Below are 11,093 nucleotides of genomic sequence, written 5' to 3' on the forward strand. Positions count from 1 at the left end.
TCCTGAGTAACACATATCTGCTTGTATAGCCTTTAGTAATTGCTTATAAACATAGTTATAAGGTATTTAGTTAGAGGACTGTGATGAAAACTTTATAATAGAACCTACTCAAGTTCTCTACTTAATCATTTTACACTGTCTGTGAATGAAATACAGGTCCAAGGGATAAAATATGCTTTCCCCAGGTATATTTACCCTTGGATGTAAGAAAAGAGCAAAATGATGTTAAGTTGAACACAGAATGAATTCTATTTTATTGTTCAGTTTGGTTAAGATATTGATTGGCGTAGTGTGTCATTGTGGCCAATATGATGTTATGGGAAGTCTAATGATCCATCTTGCTTTATCATGCATTATTAATTACTAATAATATTTGTTAACTGACACTTTAAAGATTACATAAGAAATATTCAAACAGATTATTTGTACTTAACTTTGTATAAGTGATCTTAACATGGTTACATATCCCACCTGAACAAATATCAATACATTTTAGAATGTTTGGGATCAAAAGTTCACATTCAGTACATCATATAGGCTGACAATTGTACCTATAGTGAATCTGTAAGGCACATTTCTGGCTGTGTGCACTGAAAATATCCCAAAATGTTATTTTCATCATGAATATGCCTATGTATGGTAACATATTTCAATTTGGTACTTTGAGAGAGTGCGGTATTGAAGCATCAGCTGATATCTGATTCCACTGAATCAATGAGCTTAATAATTGGTAACCAACACTCTTAAAAATACACTATAAATGTTCAAACAGATCATTTGAATTATGTTTGCACATTTGATCTTAACAAGTACATTGTATATGTCCCACATATGCAATTTTCCATCCTTGTTTACAAGTTTTGGGGATCAGATTTTCACATTTAGTTGATGATATTGGATTTATTGGTACCTATAGTTGATCTGTGTGACCACATTTGGCTGTATTCACTTGCAATATGCAAAATTGTTATTTCCCTCATGAATAAGATTGCTTATAGTAATATATTCTAATTTAGTACATTGTCACTTGACTTTCCTGTATACTGGTATGTACTAATGTTTGCACCAATGATCAAACCTCACTGCCTCAACATTGCCTTAAACTTTATGATACATAGTCTACCTGATTAGTTATTTAAGCTGTAAATGGTTAAATATGCTTCTAGAAACCTGATATATTTTTAGGATGAATTTATCACTTTAATGCATGGCCATTGCTTCACATTTCTGAGTGTCACTCTGTCAAGTTTAATATTTTCCCCAATACTTGCAACCTTAATGTTATCTTGAAATCACCATATCTAACACATTTTAACTTCATTTACCTAAATCTTACTGTTTTCTAGAATTAAGTGAAACATATTGTATCTTTTCAGGTTTAGCCTGGTATCTGGAACAGTGTGTTAGAGTTGGAACAGCTTGGAAGCTCTCCAATAGTCCGGCGGTGATAGCAAGGTTTTATAAGGGCATGTGCAGTGTACTGCCATAAGTGGCCAAGACTAGTTTATATCACCACACTGATATATAGCACCTCAGAGACTTGGCTTAGGTCTTCACGAGAGAGATCAGCACCATTTTTTAGTAAGGTAGAGCCTCCCTAGAAACTATTTTCCTATCCCATTGTCACCTTTTGTAGTTATCGACATTGAATTGGAATGCATTTTTGCTATAAAACATGGTAGTGGTCCCATCAGAACTTTAAATCTGAATGTGCTATTACTTATGGAAACAACTGCCTAAGTACCTGACACAATAAATCTGGAACATAGTACCTGGCTTTGTTTCTTTAGTGTGTACACCAATATGTATCTGGACAGGCATATAGCGGTTTACTGCCAAAATCACTATGAGCTATGTTGTTTCACTATCCCTGGGAAAAATGTTATCAGTTGTACAAACCCAGACTACCATTTGTTTTAAATACCATTCATTAGTCAACTTTTCTGTCTAAAATTTGTCAATCTGTGTTTTAAAACTTGTATAACAATTTAAGTTTTCAATAACAATTTACTTTTTAAAATTTAAATGTTTATTTAAATTGCGATTAAAATTTAATTTATCAACATTGATAAATTTCAAACATATTTTCAAACAGGGCTTGTCTTGTATTATAATTTGGTTTTTACTGCATTGAAAAATTTCTATAATTAAGGAAGATATAGCAAATTTAGTTTTGGCTTCTCAAGAGCACTTGGACTAGACCTTGCACCCTGTGGAACACCAGCACTACATACTTTCTGACAGGTGTCACATGTTTTGTTTGCAAGGAATTTCAAAAAGATTTCATGTATAAAGTTGAAATAGGTATAGCATGAAAATATAAAAGTTTGACTAAAATTGGCTTAAAACATGGAGCCTGTCAGGAATTACATCACAATTAATACTTCCAGTTCAGTACCCACGAATGTATTTCTAGTCTATTTTTAGAATATTTGTTCCTCTCTTATTTTGGTGGAGATAGAAGAGTTTTATTTATGCATTTTTGGTAGGGATTTAAAGGTAATCATTTATTCTTGATAATATGAGCTCAGGGTGTTGTTGTCTGTGTGTATTTTGGCGACAGCGCTCAGTGAGTAATAAGGCCTTGGTGATGATTCGGAAGTGAAATCTGTGTTCTGTTTACATGCTGCTATGTTGACAGTCCAGTATCTCAAAAAAGAGCAGGTCAACCTTTCACAAGAACTTCACCGTGAAGTCATCTTTGAAGGTATTTTAGATTAACATATGATTTGCATTGATTGTCACACAGTGGAAAGGTCAGTACTGAGAAACAAATGTAGAGAACATATAGTAAAATGAATTGTCTTCTATATCCTGTCAGTGCAGTATTGGAGTAAAGTTAAATTGGTATAAAATCTTTATTAGTAATGATAGACACATGAAATTTGAATATGTTAGGTATATTGACTTTGAAAATATAAGAATGAAATTAAAAGTAAAAAATTAATTTTTATTTAAAAATTTGAATAAAGTTTCCTCCCAAAATGCACATATATAATATTTTTTGGAATGATATTAAATGTTATCAGTATGTATATATTCCTACACCATATACAAGCTCCAATGTTGGATATTTGTCACATTTTGTCAGAGAAAATATTTTTGTAAGTCAAAATGAGACCTTCATTTTAAATACATGAAGACAAAATTATATTTTGTATTGGCCATTCAGACTATTTATTACGGCTCCAAGCAGTTAATTTATGTGTTTATGATGAGGTCACTTCCTGAGTAACACATATCTGCTTGTATAGCCTTTAGTAATTGCTTATAAACATAGTTATAAGGTATTTAGTTAGAGGACTGTGATGAAAACTTTATAATAGAACCTACTCAAGTTCTCTACTTAATCATTTTACACTGTCTGTGAATGAAATACAGGTCCAAGGGATAAAATATGCTTTCCCCAGGTATATTTACCCTTGGATGTAAGAAAAGAGCAAAATGATGTTAAGTTGAACACAGAATGAATTCTATTTTATTGTTCAGTTTGGTTAAGATATTGATTGGCGTAGTGTGTCATTGTGGCCAATATGATGTTATGGGAATTCTAATGATCCATCTTGCTTTATCATGCATTATTAATTACTAATAATATTTGTTAACTGACACTTTAAAGATTACATAAGAAATATTCAAACAGATTATTTGTACTTAACTTTGTATAAGTGATCTTAACATGGTTACATATCCCACCTGAACAAATATCAATACATTTTAGAATGTTTGGGATCAAAAGTTCACATTCAGTACATCATATAGGCTGACAATTGTACCTATAGTGAATCTGTAAGGCACATTTCTGGCTGTGTGCACTGAAACTATCCCAAAATGTTATTTTCATCATGAATATGCCTATGTATGGTAACATATTTCAATTTGGTACTTTGAGAGAGTGCGGTATTGAAGCATCAGCTGATATCTGATTCCACTGAATCAATGAGCTTAATAATTGGTAACCAACACTCTTAAAAATACACTATAAATGTTCAAACAGATCATTTGAATTATGTTTGCACATTTGATCTTAACAAGTACATTGTATATGTCCCACATATGCAATTTTCCATCCTTGTTTACAAGTTTTGGGGATCAGATTTTCACATTTAGTTGATGATATTGGATTTATTGGTACCTATAGTTGATCTGTGTGACCACATTTGGCTGTATTCACTTGCAATATGCAAAATTGTTATTTCCCTCATGAATAAGATTGCTTATAGTAATATATTCTAATTTAGTACATTGTCACTTGACTTTCCTGTATACTGGTATGTACTAATGTTTGCACCAATGATCAAACCTCACTGCCTCAACATTGCCTTAAACTTTATGATACATAGTCTACCTGATTAGTTATTTAAGCTGTAAATGGTTAAATATGCTTCTAGAAACCTGATATATTTTTAGGATGAATTTATCACTTTAATGCATGGCCATTGCTTCACATTTCTGAGTGTCACTCTGTCAAGTTTAATATTTTCCCCCATGCTTGCAACCTTAATGTTATCTTGAAATCACCATATCTAACACATTTTAACTTCATTTACCTAAATCTTACTGTTTTCTAGAATTAAGTGAAACATATTGTATCTTTTCAGGTTTAGCCTGGTATCTGGAACAGTGTGTTAGAGTTGGAACAGCTTGGAAGCTCTCCAATAGTCCGGCGGTGATAGCAAGGTTTTATAAGGGCATGTGCAGTGTACTGCCATAAGTGGCCAAGACTAGTTTATATCACCACACTGATATATAGCACCTCAGAGACTTGGCTTAGGTCTTCACGAGAGAGATCAGCACCATTTTTTAGTAAGGTAGAGCCTCCCTAGAAACTATTTTCCTATCCCATTGTCACCTTTTGTAGTTATCGACATTGAAATGGAATGCATTTTTGCTATAAAACATGGTAGTGGTCCCATCAGAACTTTAAATCTGAATGTGCTATTAGTTATGGAAACAACTGCCTAAGTACCTGACACAATAAATCTGGAACATAGTACCTGGCTTTGTTTCTTTAGTGTGTACACCAATATGTATCTGGACAGGCATATAGCGGTTTACTGCCAAAATCACTATGAGCTATGTTGTTTCACTATCCCTGGGAAAAATGTTATCAGTTGTACAAACCCAGACTACCATTTGTTTTAAATACCATTCATTAGTCAACTTTTCTGTCTAAAATTTGTCAATCTGTGTTTTAAAACTTGTATAACAATTTAAGTTTCCAATAACAATTTACTTTTTAAAATTTAAATGTTTATTTAAATTGCGATTAAAATTTAATTTATCAACATTGATAAATTTCAAACATATTTTCAAACAGGGCTTGTCTTGTATTATAATTTGGTTTTTACTGCATTGAAAAATTTCTATAATTAAGGAAGATATAGCAAATTTAGTTTTGGCTTCTCAAGAGCACTTGGACTAGACCTTGCACCCTGTGGAACACCAGCACTACATACTTTCTGACAGGTGTCACATGTTTTGTTTGCAAGGAATTTCAAAAAGATTTCATGTATAAAGTTGAAATAGGTATAGCATGAAAATATAAAAGTTTGACTAAAATTGGCTTAAAACATGGAGCCTGTCAGGAATTACATCACAATTAATACTTCCAGTTCAGTACCCACGAATGTATTTCTAGTCTATTTTTAGAATATTTGTTCCTCTCTTATTTTGGTGGAGATAGAAGAGTTTTATTTATGCATTTTTGGTAGGGATTTAAAGGTAATCATTTATTCTTGATAATATGAGCTCAGGGTGTTGTTGTCTGTGTGTATTTTCGCGACAGCGCTCAGTGAGTAATAAGGCCTTGGTGATGATTCGGAAGTGAAATCTGTGTTCTGTTTACATGCTGCTATGTTGACAGTCCAGTATCTCAAAAAAGAGCAGGTCAACCTTTCACAAGAACTTCACCGTTAACTCATCTTTGAAGGTATTTTAGATTAACATATGATTTGCATTGATTGTCACACAGTGGAAAGGTCAGTACTGAGAAACAAATGTAGAGAACATATAGTAAAATGAATTGTCTTCTATATCCTGTCAGTGCAGTATTGGAGTAAAGTTAAATTGGTATAAAATCTTTATTAGTAATGATAGACACATGAAATTTGAATATGTTAGGTATATTGACTTTGAAAATATAAGAATGAAATTAAAAGTAAAAAATTAATTTTTATTTAAAAATTTGAATAAAGTTTCCTCCCAAAATGCACATATATAATATTTTTTGGAATGATATTAAATGTTATCAGTATGTATATATTCCTACACCATATACAAGCTCCAATGTTGGATATTTGTCACATTTTGTCAGAGAAAATATTTTTGTAAGTCAAAATGAGACCTTCATTTTAAATACATGAAGACAAAATTATATTTTGTATTGGCCATTCAGACTATTTATTACGGCTCCAAGCAGTTAATTTATGTGTTTATGATGAGGTCACTTCCTGAGTAACACATATCTGCTTGTATAGCCTTTAGTAATTGCTTATAAACATAGTTATAAGGTATTTAGTTAGAGGACTGTGATGAAAACTTTATAATAGAACCTACTCAAGTTCTCTACTTAATCATTTTACACTGTCTGTGAATGAAATACAGGTCCAAGGGATAAAATATGCTTTCCCCAGGTATATTTACCCTTGGATGTAAGAAAAGAGCAAAATGATGTTAAGTTGAACACAGAATGAATTCTATTTTATTGTTCAGTTTGGTTAAGATATTGATTGGCGTAGTGTGTCATTGTGGCCAATATGATGTTATGGGAATTCTAATGATCCATCTTGCTTTATCATGCATTATTAATTACTAATAATATTTGTTAACTGACACTTTAAAGATTACATAAGAAATATTCAAACAGATTATTTGTACTTAACTTTGTATAAGTGATCTTAACATGGTTACATATCCCACCTGAACAAATATCAATACATTTTAGAATGTTTGGGATCAAAAGTTCACATTCAGTACATCATATAGGCTGACAATTGTACCTATAGTGAATCTGTAAGGCACATTTCTGGCTGTGTGCACTGAAAATATCCCAAAATGTTATTTTCATCATGAATATGCCTATGTATGGTAACATATTTCAATTTGGTACTTTGAGAGAGTGCGGTATTGAAGCATCAGCTGATATCTGATTCCACTGAATCAATGAGCTTAATAATTGGTAACCAACACTCTTAAAAATACACTATAAATGTTCAAACAGATCATTTGAATTATGTTTGCACATTTGATCTTAACAAGTACATTGTATATGTCCCACATATGCAATTTTCCATCCTTGTTTACAAGTTTTGGGGATCAGATTTTCACATTTAGTTGATGATATTGGATTTATTGGTACCTATAGTTGATCTGTGTGACCACATTTGGCTGTATTCACTTGCAATATGCAAAATTGTTATTTCCCTCATGAATAAGATTGCTTATAGTAATATATTCTAATTTAGTACATTGTCACTTGACTTTCCTGTATACTGGTATGTACTAATGTTTGCACCAATGATCAAACCTCACTGCCTCAACATTGCCTTAAACTTTATGATACATAGTCTACCTGATTAGTTATTTAAGCTGTAAATGGTTAAATATGCTTCTAGAAACCTGATATATTTTTAGGATGAATTTATCACTTTAATGCATGGCCATTGCTTCACATTTCTGAGTGTCACTCTGTCAAGTTTAATATTTTCCCCCATGCTTGCAACCTTAATGTTATCTTGAAATCACCATATCTAACACATTTTAACTTCATTTACCTAAATCTTACTGTTTTCTAGAATTAAGTGAAACATATTGTATCTTTTCAGGTTTAGCCTGGTATCTGGAACAGTGTGTTAGAGTTGGAACAGCTTGGAAGCTCTCCAATAGTCCGGCGGTGATAGCAAGGTTTTATAAGGGCATGTGCAGTGTACTGCCATAAGTGGCCAAGACTAGTTTATATCACCACACTGATATATAGCACCTCAGAGACTTGGCTTAGGTCTTCACGAGAGAGATCAGCACCATTTTTTAGTAAGGTAGAGCCTCCCTAGAAACTATTTTCCTATCCCATTGTCACCTTTTGTAGTTATCGACATTGAAATGGAATGCATTTTTGCTATAAAACATGGTAGTGGTCCCATCAGAACTTTAAATCTGAATGTGCTATTAGTTATGGAAACAACTGCCTAAGTACCTGACACAATAAATCTGGAACATAGTACCTGGCTTTGTTTCTTTAGTGTGTACACCAATATGTATCTGGACAGGCATATAGCGGTTTACTGCCAAAATCACTATGAGCTATGTTGTTTCACTATCCCTGGGAAAAATGTTATCAGTTGTACAAACCCAGACTACCATTTGTTTTAAATACCATTCATTAGTCAACTTTTCTGTCTAAAATTTGTCAATCTGTGTTTTAAAACTTGTATAACAATTTAAGTTTCCAATAACAATTTACTTTTTAAAATTTAAATGTTTATTTAAATTGCGATTAAAATTTAATTTATCAACATTGATAAATTTCAAACATATTTTCAAACAGGGCTTGTCTTGTATTATAATTTGGTTTTTACTGCATTGAAAAATTTCTATAATTAAGGAAGATATAGCAAATTTAGTTTTGGCTTCTCAAGAGCACTTGGACTAGACCTTGCACCCTGTGGAACACCAGCACTACATACTTTCTGACAGGTGTCACATGTTTTGTTTGCAAGGAATTTCAAAAAGATTTCATGTATAAAGTTGAAATAGGTATAGCATGAAAATATAAAAGTTTGACTAAAATTGGCTTAAAACATGGAGCCTGTCAGGAATTACATCACAATTAATACTTCCAGTTCAGTACCCACGAATGTATTTCTAGTCTATTTTTAGAATATTTGTTCCTCTCTTATTTTGGTGGAGATAGAAGAGTTTTATTTATGCATTTTTGGTAGGGATTTAAAGGTAATCATTTATTCTTGATAATATGAGCTCAGGGTGTTGTTGTCTGTGTGTATTTTCGCGACAGCGCTCAGTGAGTAATAAGGCCTTGGTGATGATTCGGAAGTGAAATCTGTGTTCTGTTTACATGCTGCTATGTTGACAGTCCAGTATCTCAAAAAAGAGCAGGTCAACCTTTCACAAGAACTTCACCGTGAAGTCATCTTTGAAGGTATTTTAGATTAACATATGATTTGCATTGATTGTCACACAGTGGAAAGGTCAGTACTGAGAAACAAATGTAGAGAACATATAGTAAAATGAATTGTCTTCTATATCCTGTCAGTGCAGTATTGGAGTAAAGTTAAATTGGTATAAAATCTTTATTAGTAATGATAGACACATGAAATTTGAATATGTTAGGTATATTGACTTTGAAAATATAAGAATGAAATTAAAAGTAAAAAATTAATTTTTATTTAAAAATTTGAATAAAGTTTCCTCCCAAAATGCACATATATAATATTTTTTGGAATGATATTAAATGTTATCAGTATGTATATATTCCTACACCATATACAAGCTCCAATGTTGGATATTTGTCACATTTTGTCAGAGAAAATATTTTTGTAAGTCAAAATGAGACCTTCATTTTAAATACATGAAGACAAAATTATATTTTGTATTGGCCATTCAGACTATTTATTACGGCTCCAAGCAGTTAATTTATGTGTTTATGATGAGGTCACTTCCTGAGTAACACATATCTGCTTGTATAGCCTTTAGTAATTGCTTATAAACATAGTTATAAGGTATTTAGTTAGAGGACTGTGATGAAAACTTTATAATAGAACCTACTCAAGTTCTCTACTTAATCATTTTACACTGTCTGTGAATGAAAATACAGGTCCAAGGGATAAAATATGCTTTCCCAGGTATATTTACCCTTGGATGTAAGAAAAGAGCAAAATGATGTTAAGTTGAACACAGAATGAATTCTATTTTATTGTTCAGTTTGGTTAAGATATTGATTGGCGTAGTGTGTCATTGTGGCCAATATGATGTTATGGGAATTCTAATGATCCATCTTGCTTTATCATGCATTATTAATTACTAATAATATTTGTTAACTGACACTTTAAAGATTACATAAGAAATATTCAAACAGATTATTTGTACTTAACTTTGTATAAGTGATCTTAACATGGTTACATATCCCACCTGAACAAATATCAATACATTTTAGAATGTTTGGGATCAAAAGTTCACATTCAGTACATCATATAGGCTGACAATTGTACCTATAGTGAATCTGTAAGGCACATTTCTGGCTGTGTGCAACTGAAAATATCCCAAAATGTTATTTTCATCATGAATATGCCTATGTATGGTAACATATTTCAATTTGGTACTTTGAGAGAGTGCGGTATTGAAGCATCAGCTGATATCTGATTCCACTGAATCAATGAGCTTAATAATTGGTAACCAACACTCTTAAAAATACACTATAAATGTTCAAACAGATCATTTGAATTATGTTTGCACATTTGATCTTAACAAGTACATTGTATATGTCCCACATATGCAATTTTCCATCCTTGTTTACAAGTTTTGGGGATCAGATTTTCACATTTAGTTGATGATATTGGATTTATTGGTACCTATAGTTGATCTGTGTGACCACATTTGGCTGTATTCCACTTGCAATATGCAAAATTGTTATTTCCCTCATGAATAAGATTGCTTATAGTAATATATTCTAATTTAGTACATTGTCACTTGACTTCCTGTATACTGGTATGTACTAATGTTTGCACCAATGATCAAACCTCACTGCCTCAACATTGCCTTAAACTTTATGATACATAGTCTACCTGATTAGTTATTTAAGCTGTAAATGGTTAAATATGCTTCTAGAAACCTGATATATTTTTAGGATGAATTTATCACTTTAATGCATGGCCATTGCTTCACATTTCTGAGTGTCACTCTGTCAAGTTTAATATTTTTCTCCCCATGCTTGCAACCTTAATGTTATCTTGAAATCACCATATCTAACACATTTTAACTTCATTTACCTAAATCTTACTGTTTTCTAGAATTAAGTGAAACATATTGTATCTTTTCAGGTTTAGGCCTGGTATCTGGAACAGTGTGTTAGAGTTGGA

Source organism: Sinohyriopsis cumingii, chromosome 8 (genome assembly GCF_028554795.1).
Source record: "Sinohyriopsis cumingii isolate HCF-2022 chromosome 8, ASM2855479v2, whole genome shotgun sequence".
Taxonomy (NCBI): domain Eukaryota; kingdom Metazoa; phylum Mollusca; class Bivalvia; order Unionida; family Unionidae; genus Sinohyriopsis; species Sinohyriopsis cumingii.